Source organism: Oncorhynchus kisutch, linkage group LG8 (genome assembly GCF_002021735.2).
Source record: "Oncorhynchus kisutch isolate 150728-3 linkage group LG8, Okis_V2, whole genome shotgun sequence".
In the NCBI taxonomy this organism is placed as follows: Eukaryota; Metazoa; Chordata; class Actinopteri; order Salmoniformes; family Salmonidae; genus Oncorhynchus; species Oncorhynchus kisutch.
In genome coordinates this window covers 75,824,839-75,838,940 of record NC_034181.2, presented here as the reverse complement: position 1 = coordinate 75,838,940, position 14,102 = coordinate 75,824,839, and positions in this window count along the sequence as shown.

The window sequence follows — 14,102 nt, the reverse complement described above, 5'->3', positions numbered from 1 at the left end:
CAAATAAGAGAGAATGCTGCCAGATCAGCCAGCATTGTGGGCTGTGCTTGCTGTGACTCTGGGCTACGCTCCCCACAGGCAGGGAGGAGAGGGGGCTCCAGCTCTGGGAGCCTTACTCCTCTTCTCTTCTCCTCCCCTTGTCTCCCCCATCCAGCTCCCCTCCACCCCTCTCCATGTCCCCCTGTTCCACAGCCTCCCCAGGGGGTGGGTCAGGTGGGGAAGCGTCCCCTCCCCGGCCCCAGAGGGAGGAGGTTTTTTTTCTATGCGGACAGAATGGTTTTGTCAGCAGCCTGTTGCTTAGGTTTGTTTGGAACTTGTGGTCCTGCTGGAATATGTAACCAAATTCCTTCTCCCGGTCCCACAATCGGAGTGTGCTGCCAGATTCCCTTGCAAAAAGGCCCTGAATTAGGGCCAGACCTCCTGCTCATCCCACAAACCCTTTCATGTTCCCAAACCACAGCCTGAGCGAGGCGCCTCGGTTTCAACAGCAGCAGACCAGCATATGTTTGCCTAATTCCTGAGACATGATGACAGTGGTCTCCCAGCCACGAAAAGATGGCTTCAGTTGTTTTTTAGTTTTTTTTTACCATTGAATTATTAGTTTCTGTTGTTGATGACTTCCAATAGTCACTCGACGCCACATGTTTTCTCATTACATATGTTTTTATATGCCGACCCCACTCTTACCCCACACCCTCACATCCCCACCCTCCCTCAACATACCCACAATGCCTAGCCCCATGACCCGAGACCAGGGGAGTGGAAAAACCAGAGCCCAGTGGGTGAGGCTTTTCATTGGCCAATGGGAGATGGAATTATTGTTGGATATTACCCACAGGCCTCTACAGGGTGCTGGACAGGCTCAGTCTGCTGAGAGGTGGACACGGTTAGCCTTCCTGCTGCAGGTCCCGCTATATTACCCATAACCACCCCTGATGGTACAGACAGGGTGTCAGTCAGAGGAACTGTACCCAAAACATCACGCCATGATGCCTACAGTATATGACCTCTAGTTCACACATGACTACCACTTCCTACAAGACTGTACAGTATCCTGGTAAAGGCTTTTGTCTACTTCCGAAATGGTACCCTATTCCATTTATAATGCATTACTTTTGACCTGTGCTCATAGGGCTCTGGTCAAAAGTAGTGCACCCTATAGGGAACCACCATAGTGAATAGGGTTCCATTTCGGATGCACATTTGTCTTTGGCTGGTGTGGGAATTCCAATGACAGTGTGAAGACCACAGCAGCCAGAGTTAAGTAGTCTTCTCTGGTCGACGTTGCTCATTGTGTGTCCACAATCTAGTGAGCCTTCTAATATAAACCTCAGGTCAGTCAGTCGGCAACCTACCTATTAGCTAGCTAGGCGGAACGGCTCAGTCAGTAAGCTTGGTGGAGTCAGAGTAGAGATACTATTCAGCCAAGAGAAATAAGCAACAGTGTACATAGAAAATAATCTGAATTTAGTGGTACATCATGGTTTGCTCTGAAGGGGAAGGTATTGCTATATCTCTGTTGCTTTATTCCAGGTAACAGAAGCCCTGTAGCTCTCCCCCTTCAGGCTGGTGTTTGGGAGTTAAGACTCTTTGGCTGGCGTGGACTGCCTGTGGCTGTCATTGCATGTGTTTAGTTTCACCACCAGTTCCTATGGCTTATACTGCACCCCTGCTAGTCTCTGAGATGGCGTGTGACACACACTTATCCAAGGCAAATCTGCTCGTCCCGCTCTGCCAACTCAAACAGCTCTCTGTATATTACTGACGTCCAACCCAATATCTTTGGACTTTTAAAGGCGTGTTCTTTCTTGCTTTTTCATGTACAAATCTGACCATAGTTTCAAATACTCAATCATTAAATCCTCAGTGCCACTTGCTGAAACATTCAGAGTTTATTTTATTCCTGGATGTACAGACAGCCGCAATACATTTTTAGAAGCTGTGGCAGGAGCCATGTGTATTTTAACACGCTGGCCATATGCGGAACACTGACCCCTTCCATAAACACAACTGTCTGTCTGCTGCAGCCTGCACACCATAGGTCCACTTCACCAGTCTGACAGGAGGGCTGGGGGTTTGTGTGTGCGTGTTTGTGTTATGCTGTAGCACGTTCCCTTTGTGGAGAGGTGGGCAGCTTGTTCCCTTTCTGGAGAGGTGGGCAGCTTGTTCCCTTTGTGGAGAGGTGGGCAGCACTTTCCCTTTGTGGAGAGGTGGGCAGCTCGTTCTCTTTGTGGAGAGGTGGGCAGCTCGTTCCCTTTGTGGAGAGGTGGGCAGCTCGTTCTCTTTGTGAAGAGGTGGGCAGCCTGTTCCCTTTGTGGAGAGGTGGGCAGCACGTTCCCTTTGTGGAGAGGTGGGCAGCACGTTCCCTTTGTGGAGAGGTGGGCAGCTCGTTCTCTTTGTGAAGAGGTGGGCAGCCTGTTCCCTTTGTGGAGAGGTGGGCAGCACGTTCCCTTTGTGGAGAGGTGGGCAGCACGTTCCCTTTGTGGAGAGGTGGGCAGCACGTTCCCTTTGGGGAGAGGTGGGCAGCTCGTTCTCTTTGTGGAGAGGTGGGCAGCACGTTCCCTCTGTGGAGAGGTGGGCAGCTTGTTCCCTTTGTGGAGAGGTGGGCAGCTTGTTCCCTTTGTGGAGAGTTGGGCAGCTTGTTCCCTTTGTGGAGAGGTGGGCAGCTCGTTATCTTTGTGGAGAGGTGGGCAGCTCATTCCCTTTGTGGAGAGGTGGGCAGCTCGTTCCCTTTGTGGAGAGGTGGGCAGCTTGTTCCCTTTGTGGAGAGGTGGGCAGCTTGTTCCCTTTGTGGAGAGGTGGGCAGCTTGTTCCCTTTGTGGAGAGGTGGGCAGCTTGTTCCCTTTGTGGAGAGGTGGGCAGCTCGTTCTCTTTGTGGAGAGGTGGGCAGCACGTTCCCTTTGTGGAGAGGTGGACAGCTTGTTCCCTTTGTGGAGAGGTGGGCAGCTTGTTCCCTTTGTGGAGAGGTGGGCAGCTCGTTCTCTTTGTGGAGAGGTGGGGAGCACTTTCCCTTTGTGGAGAGGTGGGAAGCACTTTCCCTTTGTGGAGAGGTGGGGAGCACTTTCCCTTTGTGGAGAGGTGGGCAGCACATTCCCTTTGTGGAGAGGTGGGCAGCACTTTCTCTTTGTGGAGAGTTAGACAGCACTTTCTCTTTGTGGAGAGGTGGACAGCACTTTCTCTTTGTGGATAGGTGGGCAGCACCTTCTCTTTGTGGAGAGGTGGACAGCACTTTTTCTTTGTAGAGAGTGGGCAGCACCTTCTCCTTGTGGAGTGGTGGGCAGCACTTTCTCTTTGTGGAGAGTTAGACAGCACCTTCTCTTTGTGGAGAGGTGGGCAGCACCTTCTCTTTGTGGAGAGGTGGGTAGCACTTTCTCTTTGTGGAGAGGTGGGCAGCTTGTTCCCTTTGTGGAGAGGTGGGCAGCTTGTTCCCTTTGTGGAGAGGTGGGCAGCTTGTTCCCTTTGTGGAGAGGTGGGCAGCACGTTCCCTTTGTGGAGAGGTGGGCAGCTTGTTCCCTTTGTGGAGAGGTGGGCAGCTTGTTCCCTTTCTGGAGAGGTGGGCAGCACTTTCCCTTTGTGGAGAGATGGGCAGCACTTTCCCTTTGGGGAGAGGTGGGCAGCACTTTCTCTTTGTGGAGAGGTGGGCAGCACTTTCTCTTTGTGGAGAGGTGGGCAGCACTTTCTCTTTGTGGAGAGGTGGGCAGCACTTTCCCTTTGGGGAGAGGTGGGCAGCACTTTCCCTTTGTGGAGAGGTGGGCAGCACTTTCTCTTTGTGGAGAGGTGGGCAGCACTTTCCCTTTGTGGAGAGGTGGGGAGCACTTTCCCATTGTGGAGAGGTGGGCAGCGCCTTCTCTTTGTGGAGAGGTGGGCAGCACTTTCCCTTTGTGGAGAGGTGGGGAGCACTTTCCCTTTGTGGAGAGGTGGGCAGAACTTTCCCTTTGTGGAGAGGTGGGGAGCGCCTTCTCTTTGTGGAGAGGTGGGCAGCACTTTCCCTTTGTGGAGAGGTGGGGAGCACTTTGCCTTTGTGGAGAGGTGGGCAGCACTTTCCCTTTGTGGAGAGGTGGGGAGCACTTTCCCTTTGTGGAGAGGTGGGCAGCACTTTCCCTTTGTGGAGAGGTGGGCAGCACTTTCTCTTTGTGGAGAGGTGGGCAGCACTTTCTCTTTGTGGAGAGGTGGGCAGCACTTTCCATTTGTGGAGAGGTGGGCAGAACTTTCCCTTTGTGGAGAGGTGGGCAGCACTTTCTCTTTGTGGAGAGGTGGGCAGCACTTTCCCTTTGTGGAGAGGTGGGCAGCACTTTCCCTTTGTGGAGAGGTGGGCAGCACTTTCCCTTTGTGGAGAGGCGGGCAGCACTTTCCCTTTGTGGAGAGGTGGGCAGCACTTTCCCTTTGTGGAGAGGCGGGCAGCACTTTCCCTTTGTGGAGAGATGGCCAGCACTTGAGTTGAAACTCTTGCTCATTTTAACTGAGACCTAGATATTCATTTTTATTAGAAGAGCCAGAGACCTCATCCTTATTTTCACCAGAAGATTGCTAGAATTAACTTTAAAATGCTGTTCTCATCCTTGGAACCACCAGGCATCATCCAAAACTAAACTATGACTGTTGCAATTTCAATCTTACATTCCCATAACCTCTCCTGTCTGGTCAAAGACTATAACAGCATTTAACTAACCTTAGGTTTTGTATGAGTAAATGGTTTTAAATGGTTTTATTAAAGGGAGTCCTTCATTCATGCACTGTAGAAAGTAATTAGTTCTGCAAAAATATTCAATAATTGTAAACCCGTTGCCTAGAACTTTTTGAGTAACCCAAATAAAAGTATTTCAGTGTTCAATACTTAAAGTAATAAAGAGACATCATTACCCATATGGTTATCTTTTTAAGTTGTTAATACCTTGACACTAAATTGATTATGTATTCTGAACTAGAACAATTTAAGTTACTTGAACATTAATATTTGTTCTAGGGAACATAAAAATGTACTTTAATTATTATCCTTCATTACAATTATTTTTCAAGTGTAAGTATTTCTGATTAGTCCTTTTCAGTGGTCATGTCTTAATGTTTAACGTTTTATGTAAATGGAGGTAGAGCTGTAACCAGGCGTTGTTGAACACAGTGCCCATTCCTCTAGCAGTAAATGGAGGCAGAGCTGTAACCAGGCGTTGTTGAACACAGTGCCCATTCCTCTAGCAGTAAAGGGAGGCAGAGCTGTAACCAGGCGTTGTTGAACACAGTGCCCATTCCTCTAGCAGTAAAGGGAGGCAGAGCTGTAACCAGGCGTTGTTGAACACAGTGCCCATTCCTCTAGCAGTAAAGGGAGGTAGAGCTGTAAGCATTGCAGGATGCTGCATTAGCCTCTGTCATTAAGAGTGGAGTGCACAACTTTGTTCATGGTGGGAATGGCTTGTCTCATATTTGAAACTCACTTTACCCGCAGGTTTTGATATCCGTTAATCATGATCCATTACACCTTATAGCACAACAATTTGCTTAATATTATTTTAGAGGTATACTTTTCTTTCTTCAAACATGCATAATACATTGTGTAAAAGAATAATACAGTTCTAATATGTTGAATTACCCAGAAATAAAAACAAAGCCACGTGGCACTATTAAGTATTCATAACTTGCAAAAACGTAATAATCCTATATCAGCACAACACAGAAAAATGAAGTGTTTTTTACTCAAAGAGCAGTATGTCTGACCACTACTTCATTATTTCAAGTAAAGATGTGAAACATAATAGAATCAAGTAAGAACAACTTATTTATCAAAGATTAGATTGGCTTTAAAATATTAAATCATCATAACTTGCAAAAACTCAATAACTTTAGATTAGCTGAACACAAGTAAATAAAGTTATATTTACTTAATAACCTAATATTTGTTAACAGTGCTCAAAAACATTAAGTGATAAGAAATCTTATTGACATCTTAGTTAGTTTTATGATTTGAGTTCTACTGACCATTGGAGATGTTTGAGTAGTTACTTTTTAGAGTTTGTGGGTGGCCAGAGTTGAAAGGCGGCCGGTCAGTCTGAAAGGGGCCAAAGGGCCAGGGCCCAAGGGGTCTGGTCGGTGGAGTGTCCCCACTGGGCTGCTCTACCTGTGGGTATCAGGTGTTGTGGGGGTCTGGAGGTTGGGGTCTGGACGCTGGGCAGGCCTGGGGGGTAGGAGGGTAATGACGCATGCATGTGAGGGGAGGCTCTGAGGGTAATGAGGTTTGGAGGATGCCGCCATCTCTGCAGGTGGTCCTCCACTTCTCTCTGACACTGATCCCCCTAACTCTCTGTCTGTGTGTGCTCACGCGAAACGCCTTGTGTCCACGTCCCCTCCCTCTCCTCCAGCCAGGGACAATTGGATAGGCTCAAGTGGGGCCTTGGAGTGGCGCCCGCCCTGGTTGGCTATCGCCCTCCCGCCTTCCACCCGACCTAGGCAAGCACTCCCGGAGTCCTGGACCACTCAGGGCTTTTCATCACATTACATCAGATCAAAAGCAATAAGCTAATTACAAAAGGCTGTGGGCACACAAGCAGTAAATACAGAATCAACATCATTGATTTAATCCTCTCAAAGGCTAAGTGGAAAACTTTGTCAATGCCGATGTAAAAAATTACAGCTGTTTTCCGGAGCAACAGCGACAATCGGATGGAATAAAAGATCACAAGGAGTTCATTCATGTGAGTCATGTGATGTGATGATGCTCGGCACAAAATGGAAGAAGACGAGAGACATTTAATCATAGGCCTTGGCTTGGTGTTACACTGAGCTGAGGACACATCTAGAGTTACTTGTTTATTTGTTCATCTCTGTTTCTTCAATCATTCATTGTGGCGGTTGGAGAAACAAATGTTTTATGCATGCAGCAATATGCATCTTAAAAGCAGAAGCATTAGGAAAGATACTGAAAATGTTAAAGGTTTCGTACAACGATGACTTATTCATGATGTTCTGAGAAAAGCAGCAGCATGTTTTAGAGCAAATCCATGTTATCATTGAAAAACCTCTCTCGTCTCTCTCAGTCCCATAATTCATTTCTCCACCTGAGAACAGGGTCTGTAATGACAGCTGGAGGTGGGGCTGCTATAACGCTGTTATACCCCTAACCTGCACTTACATAAAAGGGTTCCAAAAGAGTTCTTCGGCTGTCTCTACAGGAAAACCATTTTTGGTTCCAGGTAGATCCCTTTTTGGTTCCAGGTAGATCCCTTTTTGGTTCCATGTAGAGCCCTCTGTGTAAAAACCCAAAAGGTTTCTATTTGGAACCAAAAGGGTTATACCTGGAACCAAAAATATTTATTCAAAGGGCTCTCCTACGAGGACAGCGGAATAACCCTTTAAAGTTCTAGATAGCACTTGTTTTTCTCAGAGTGAACATGCTCATAACATGTGTGATATCAAAGCATGGATGGAAGGGGAGGAGCCTTTTCTCTCTATTTCTCAAGAAAGTTCTGCTGTAATAAGGCAATAAGTAATACAGCAATTCAAGCAGCCTGGTCTCCCTGTATCATAACCTGACCTAAGACATATGCCTTTTTAATCAGACAGGAGTGACCTGAGGTGGTTGACACACCCTCAGCCGATTGTCCTGACATCCAATCACACTTCAGACGACAGGGTACAGCTAACTTGTCCTAGTATTTATCCATCTCTTATCACGAGGTACGCTGCGGACATATCATGAGGAAATATATGTGTATAAGGAATTGGAATTGAGGCCCTCAGGAACCACTCTCCTCAGGTTATTGTTTTAAGCTGTGCCCTTCACAGAATATTCAAAGAGCACATGTTATGATTATTTGTGGAGGTCGTAGTGGTTCCCTGTGTGCATACAGTGCAGTTTCTGTGTCTCTGTGTGTGCGTGCGTGTGTGGGTTTGCGTGCGATCTGTGCAATGTTGGCTTGCCCCCTATTGTCTGTAGCTCTGTCTCTATGGTGTCAGCCCTCTCTCTGACCTCTCATATGTCACATATTGCTCCCATCCAGCAGCAGTGTTTCTCTGGAATATGTAGGCTAAGGCCTCATCTTGAACTTCACCCCAAACCCATCGTAGAAAGCAGTGTTTGTTGTGCAAGTAAGCCATCTAATGGACAACAATAGAACATGTTCTGGTATAATTCACCAATACTCTCCCATGAGCTCCAGAGATATGAGGGCATGTGTGTTTGCCTACCAGTTGTCAGCTTGTTTTTATCTAAGATTCATGATGTGGTTAGTTCAGTGACATTTGGCTAAGTCTCCCCAATATCATTTTTTCCAATCTGACCACAGACAATACTACAATACAGTGTTCTGAGTTGACTTTTCAAGTTGACAGTCTCAGTAGGATTAATACTCTGGAGTAGTGTAAATAGAGTGGGGTGTCTGTCCTGTACTCACTCTTCAGCAGGGATAACTGGCCCTTGTTACAGCCTCATTTCTCCTGTGTAAATAACCTAAAACGGGATGCATTTCCCCCACTTCATCTGGCTCTGATGAATGTTTTACGGCATTCAATTAAATGTGCTGGAGACACAAACCGTGCATGGATAGGGCCCGGCTTCGCTAGAGAGAGAGCTGTAGCTGCTCATGGGAACATTCTATATTTCTTAACATGTCATCCACATAGTCCTCTGACTGCTTCCATGTGTCATTGATCAGTATGGCTCTGTGGTGCGAGCGAGGTGGCAACAGATAATAACACAAATTAAACGCATGGCAGTTGGGGGACACTGTGCATGAGGCTGGAGAGAGACAGGCAGGGGTGCATGGTGATCTTACTGTACAACAGTCTCATTTGTAGCACTGTGACTGTACACAAAGAGCATTTGACTGTAGGCTGACACTGGCCTTGACCGGACTGTTCTAGTTCTAGTTCTTGTAATCAGAATTTTATATCCACCTATCATATCAGTGTTTCTTTCTAACACCCAGTAGCAGGTGGCTAATGTCATCATTCAGGTTATTCAACACTAGAGTCCATTATAGTCGCTGAGCCGTGAGAAGACGGGGGTAGCGGTTTTTTAATGGAATCTTTCATTTCACAGAGCTCTCTTTCACAGATATCCCACAGCACTGGAGATTGTGTAACAGAAAATAGGAATCAAGCTCTTTTGAAAGCACATTAAGCAGAAAGCAATTAACTAACACACAGTAGTTAGTTTCTGTATTAATACTTCAACAGCTGGAGCAGATTGGTTCGTCATTTTATCCCCTCTCCAGCTGTTACTTTACTGACAAGAACATTAAAGAGGATTTGTCCGTTAATAAAGTAGAGCCATATATAGATACCTCTCTTAGAATGGAACCCTGAGGGAGACTAGATTTACATATGGAAAACTAAACTCAGGAAAACGAGAATGAACGGACATCTTTGAAATATCTTTTCAGCACGGCGATCTGATGGGAGCGGTTTCAAAGGACTTTTTTCTTGTGTAGCAGAATGTTGTCGTTGGTGTACATTTCAAAGTGCTTTATTGGCTCTCTCCTCAGATGTGCTGCCTTCTCCCTCAGAGGAACATTTGTTATGTTGTGAATTGGGGACTAAAGGGTAGGCCCAGGAATGTTTGATGACCGCTCGCTTCGCCTTCTACATCTGGCTAGACTGAATCCAATCAGACTGCGGTGTTCTGAGCTGTTGACTATCTCTGTTCTATTTCATAAAGCCGGAAGGCAAAAACTAAGGCAAAAAAATCTAATTGAAGTTGTTGTGTTGTGTTTTTTCATATTCTAAAATGTATTTGGGCAACAGTTTTCCATATTTAAGGGATAATGTGGCTTCTATTTGTAGTTTCTGTAAACCAAATGTATTTTGTTATTGGATCAGCCCGATGCTAGTGCCAGTGCCTGCCCTCCGGGGTCGTAGCCGACTGTCAAAACAAACATACCAAGAACAACTTGAGAGAATCTGCCACTGGTGCCACATCCGTCCTGCCTTAAACCAGCTTAGACCACCAGACATGTACTTATGTGCCCAGGCAGTTGCCACACCATGCCACATGCCTGCTTGATTAAGCGAGTGTTGGGTACGGCTCACTGACTGACAAGCCCTGGGCTGCTGGGATGGGGAAGAGAAGCAAAGAGAACTCTCTCTCTCACTAGTGTTCAGTTGGCCCTCTAGGATGTCAGGCCCATGTCTACCAGTTTAAAGAGGTAAACCAGGACAGATTGGAAGCAGGTGGTTGCATCTTCTGAAGGGGCAGCAGAGTCTTTTAGTCCCTGATCCAGTCACTGGTCTCTGTTTGATGTGAGAGCCTAGATATAGATAAATGGAGAATATCTACACATCTATAATTATAAATATCTCCATTCATTCCAAACTGAAAAGATTGAGGATATCTAAAAACATATATATATATATATAAAAATACATGAAGCACAGTATACTGTAGGGCAGGGGTTCTTAAACTTTTTCAGCCTGGGACCCAAATTAGAAATTCTGTGTTTTCCTGGGACCCAAACCTATATGCAACTATACGTAAATATCGGAACATTTAATTTCCATTATGCCTAAAAGAAAATGCAATAGACAAAAACAAATAACAATGAAATACCCATAAATATATTTTCATGTTTATTTTTTCCCATTAAAAACACTCTTACATACCTGACTAGGTTGGAACTGTTGCTGTTAAAATACAATAAATAATTGAATTCTGAACTGGAATAAACGGGTTGATCACATCACACAGATGTATAACAGAACACACACACACACAGGCTTTTTGATCATGCAAGCCTCAGTAACAGTACAGATTTGAAAAACGATGGCCTACACTACATCTTACTGTATACATTATTGTTGATAGAAAGTCTAGGTTGGAACTGTTGCTGTTAAAATGCATATTTCTTATTCTGAACTAGAATAAACTGATTGATCACATCACACAGATGTAGCCCAGGAAACACACACACACACAGTCCTAATGTGGGGTGTGTGGCTGGTTGAAGTTTTCAAGAAGCATGTCTATTCTGGGCTCAGTTTTTGACAGTACAACACTGAGGTCTGGCTCAGCATTCTCACTGTTTCTGTATTAGGTATGTGGTGCCAAACTGGATCAGAACATCTACTGCTTTCTCAGTCAGGCAGGAGATGGCTTCCTGCTGCAGATGAGCAACCCAGAACTGTGTGAGTGTTTGTCTCAAAAAGCATCTTGCTTCAATCAGTTTATTCCAGTTCAGAATAACAAGTATTACTTGTAACAGCAACAGTTCCAACCTTTACTGTAGAAACAATAATTTCGACAGTAAAATGTACAGTAGGCCTGATAATTTTTCATCTTCATCTGTACTGTTTCTTAGGGTTGCACTCTCAGTACCTAGTTAGCTTGCTTTGGCTAACGTTAGTTATTAGCTGTGTAACGCTACAAAGCCAGGGGATTATTTTAAAGAGAAACTCACATCTACTACTATGAGAGATAGTACTCCCTTATTTCTGCGTATCATCACCTGTTATAAAATGACAATGCCTTGCTAGTTGACTTACTTTTCCACGGTCGAAGCACTGTTTCCTGAAGCTTTCTACCCTGTTCTGAAAGAACTCTCTGGGTTTACCATCATGCTGTGGATGTTTGGTCAGGACGTGTCATTTTATTAATTTGTTCGTTTCAATAGACACATTACTAAGCACTTCCCCACACAAAACAGATTGTGGGCGCTCCTCGATATTTCTCAAAGTTTGTATGAAAGAGACAAAAAGTCATCACTGTATTTGCGTTTCATGAAGACTGAGCTCAGTCAGAACTTTTGGCTAGCAGGAGTCAATTTCATGACAGCGGTGAGTGATGGCGAGCGGGAATAACAAGTCAGTGGCTTGAACGACAGCGCTGCAGCGTGTGGGTCGCGGAGTGATCTTCTAGAAAACTGCAGAAAAAAGATCCGGTAAACAGCGAAGCACATGGGCATCTCCCTCTACAACCTCTCCCCAAACTGAGACCGCTGATAAGCAGAGAGCGCACTGAACCGAGAACGCAGTTGCACTTGGCCAAATGAATTCAATTAATGAAATAATTATACATTTACGTCGCGACCTACCATTAACAGGTCCGCGACCCACTTTAAGAAACCCTGCTGCAGGGACTTTAGTGTTGCTCAAAGGATGACAATTAATATGATTTCAGGTAAAGTTTCCTGAATGTGAAGTCGACTAAAACAAAGGTATTGACTGAGCTCTGTTCCTCTCAGTTAATCCAGATGTGTATGAATGAAAGTCTAACAGATCTTATTACTTCGTCAGGTGGAATTTACATTTTTTTAAACAGCTTTAAAAATCACTGCAGCATTTAGTCCAATTATAATCAAATCAAGTTTATTTGTCACGTTACAGTGAAATGCTTACTTACTGGATCTAACCAATTGTGCAAAAAAGGTATTAGGTGAACAATATGTAAGTAAAGAAATAAAACAGTAAAAAGACAGTGAAAAATAACAGTAGCGAGGCTATATACAGTAGAGAGGCTATATACAGTAGAGAGGCTATATACAGTAGTGAGGCTATATACAGTAGAGAGGCTATATACATTAGAGAGGCTATATACAGTAGAGAGGCTATATACAGTAGAGAGGCTATATACAGTAGTGAGGCTATATACAGTAGAGAGGCTATATACAGTAGTGAGGCTACATACAGTAGTGAGGCTATATACAGTAGAGAGGTTATATACAGTAGTGAGGCTATATACAGTAGAGAGGCTATATACAGTAGCGAGGCTATATACAGTAGCGAGGCTATATACAGTAGAGAGGCTATATACAGTAGTGAGGCTATATACAGTAGAGAGGTTATATACAGTAGAGAGGCTATATACAGTAGAGAGGCTATATACAGTAGTGAGGCTACATACAGTAGTGAGGCTATATACAGTAGAGAGGTTATATACAGTAGAGAGGCTATATACAGTAGAGAGGTTATATACAGTAGAGAGGCTATATACAGTAGAGAGGCTATATACAGTAGAGAGGCTATATACAGTAGAGAGGCTATATACAGTAGAGAGGCTATATACAGTAGTGAGGCTATATACAGTAGAGAGGCTATATACAGTAGTGAGGCTACATACAGTAGTGAGGCTATATACAGTAGTGAGGCTACATACAGTAGTGAGGCTATATACAGTAGAGAGGCTATATACAGTAGTGAGGCTATATACAGTAGTGAGGCTACATACAGTAGTGAGGCTATATACAGTAGAGAGGCTACATACAGTAGAGAGGCTATATACAGTAGTGAGGCTACATACAGTAGTGAGGCTATATACAGTAGTGAGGCTATATACAGTAGTGAGGCTATATACAGTAGAGAGGCTATATACAGTAGTGAGGCTACATACAGTAGTGAGGCTATATACAGTAGAGAGGCTATATACAGTAGTGAGGCTATATACAGTAGAGAGGCTATATACAGTAGAGAGGCTATATACAGTAGAGAGGCTATATACAGTAGAGAGGCTATATACAGTAGAGAGGCTATATACAGTAGAGAGGCTATATACAGTAGAGAGGTTATATACAGTAGAGAGGCTATATACAGTAGTGAGGCTACATACAGTAGTGAGGCTATATACAGTAGAGAGGTTATATACAGTAGAGAGGCTATATACAGTAGAGAGGCTATATACAGTAGTGAGGCTATATACAGTAGAGAGGTTATATACAGTAGAGAGGCTATATACAGTAGAGAGGCTATATACAGTAGTGAGGCTACATACAGTAGTGAGGCTATATACAGTAGTGAGGCTATATACAGTAGAGAGGTTATATACAGTAGAGAGGCTATATACAGTAGTGAGGCTACATACAGTAGTGAGGCTATATACAGTAGAGAGGCTATATACAGTAGAGAGGTTATATACAGTAGAGAGGCTATATACAGTAGTGAGGCTACATACAGTAGTGAGGCTATATACAGTAGTGAGGCTACATACAGTAGTGAGGCTATATACAGTAGAGAGGCTATATACAGTAGTGAGGCTATATACAGTAGAGAGGCTATATACAGTAGTGAGGCTACATACAGTAGTGAGGCTATATACAGTAGTGAGGCTACATACAGTAGTGAGGCTATATACAGTAGAGAGGCTATATACAGTAGAGAGGCTATATACAGTAGTGAGGCTACATACAGTA